This window comes from Lupinus angustifolius, chromosome LG04 (assembly GCF_001865875.1).
Source record: "Lupinus angustifolius cultivar Tanjil chromosome LG04, LupAngTanjil_v1.0, whole genome shotgun sequence".
Lineage (NCBI taxonomy): Eukaryota > Viridiplantae > Streptophyta > Magnoliopsida > Fabales > Fabaceae > Lupinus > Lupinus angustifolius.
Genome location: NC_032012.1, coordinates 4,457,868 through 4,460,084, shown reverse-complemented (window position 1 = coordinate 4,460,084; position 2,217 = coordinate 4,457,868).

Below are 2,217 nucleotides of genomic sequence, written 5' to 3'. Positions count from 1 at the left end.
GTAAATTGTAAAATAGTAAAGTGTTATTAATAAATTTATATGTTGAAAATAGCTTTTAATATACAAAAGTGATGAACTAACTTACTAACTTTTATTTATTGTTATTTACTTTCCGCAAAAGTTTGGTTTGTTAATAAAATGAACCCGAAAGGGAGTAAATAAATAAAAGGTCACTAAATTTATTATTCTTTTGTTCTTTATTTATTTATTTGTATCTAACAACTAACTATTCATCACTTTTATATATTAGAATTCCATTAAACCGATGTTGGAATTTATTCTACAAAACCAAGATGGTATTCAAAGGTACTTAATAATTATGTAATAGGTAATTGCTTCGATACCATTATACCGGCGTTAAAATTTATTCTAACAAAGCCGAGATGGGGAAAAGAATGAATGACTTATTCAAATGATTATTAAGAAAGTAAGATGTAACTGGAATATTCTTGAAACCATTATACCCGTGTTGGAATTTATTTCAACAAAGCCGAGATGGCGAACAAAGAATAAAATCGAGTTCTGTTACTTACAAAAGGAACATAACAAAAATGAGAGTATTAATCTTTCAACAAATTGACACTGCTCTCAGGACGATTTGTTGAGAGAAGAAAACTCCCAACTAAAATAAACACTGAGATAACCTTTCAACACTAAGTAACAGGTTATGTGTGTGAGAAATGAGTTATCCAACTTAAAATTGATCAGAGTAATCCATTATTGTCTTTGAGTAACAAATTACCAGTTTTAATGAAGTTGAGTAACTGATTACCCACTTGTTGTAATCGATTACTCTAAATCGAATTTATATGCCCAGTGGACATAATGTTAGGGTAATCGATTACCCGCTGGTTGTAACCGACTATTGAGAGCTGTTGCATCAGATTTCAGATTTCAAAATGAAAGGATTTCATCCTAAACGAAATGTCTTCACTCCAATCTATTCCTACCTTTCGTAGAGGTACTATAGGTGATTGGAAAGCCTATTTAAAGGCATTGAATCTCACAACACAAACACACAACTCTTATACAAATTTTAAAAGCTCTTACACACATTCTGAAATTATTTTCTGCACTTTTGGCAACTAGTTCTTAAACTTCAAAGTTGATTTTTCTGAAGTTGCTTAAAGTAAAGTGTTTCAAAGTTTACCAACTTATAAAGAGCATTATTACTAAGTATACAAAAGCGTTGATTGGATTGCAAGTTATATTACTTTCAAACTTGTAAAGTCAATCTGCCATTGTTGTACATTCTTCATTATTATTGTAAAATACTTTCTTTCACAAGGGTGTGATAAGAAATGGGATTAGAGTCACTGTAAAAAGTGTTTTTCCAAGAGTGAATTAGGATTAGGGAGTGTGCAAGGTACATAGAAATCTCGGGGTGAGATATTGTAATTGCAACTTATAATCTTTAGTGAAGAAATCTCTTATACTACAAGAGTACTGGACTTAGCCTTCGATGGACAAGCAGGTGAACCAGTTTAAAAATCCTTGTGTATTATATTCTCCCTTATCTGTTTGATTATTTACTTGTTTAATTTCTGCATATATTTTCCGCTGCACTTTAACTCTTGATTTTACAGAAAAAGTGGCCATAATTTTAAGTAAACTAATTCACCCCGTCTTAGTTGCAATCTCATTCTCACAGTAGCTTTGGTGAGTCAACAACAAGTAGCTCACTATGGAATGGAGGAAAATAAGTCTTAACTAGAAAGAATGAATAAACATTCAATTTTACATTCCAAATTTTTTTATTATTAATTCTTTTGTACTGTCCTTTTCTTATTTTGTGGGTATTAATGAAAGGTTATTTTGGGGGAAGGTTTCCCCTCTCATCAAATCGTCCTGACAGTAGTGCCAATTTGTTGAAAGCGGAAATTCCCTCATTTCGGTGCGTTTCCTTTTTATGATTAAGTAAGTGAACTCGGTTTTATTCTTTGTTCGTCATCTCGGCTTTGTTGAAATAAATTTCAACGCCGGTATAATGGTTTCAAGAATATTCCAGTTACAACTTAATTCTAATAATCATGTGAATAAGTTATTCCTTCTTTGCCCCATCTCGGCTTTGTTAGAATAAATTCTAACGCCGGTACAATGGTAACGAAGCAATCCCCTATTACATAATTATTAAGTACCTTTGAATACCATCTCGGTTTTGTGGAATAAATTCCAACATCGGTTTAATTGTATTCTATTGTACAAAAGTGATGAATA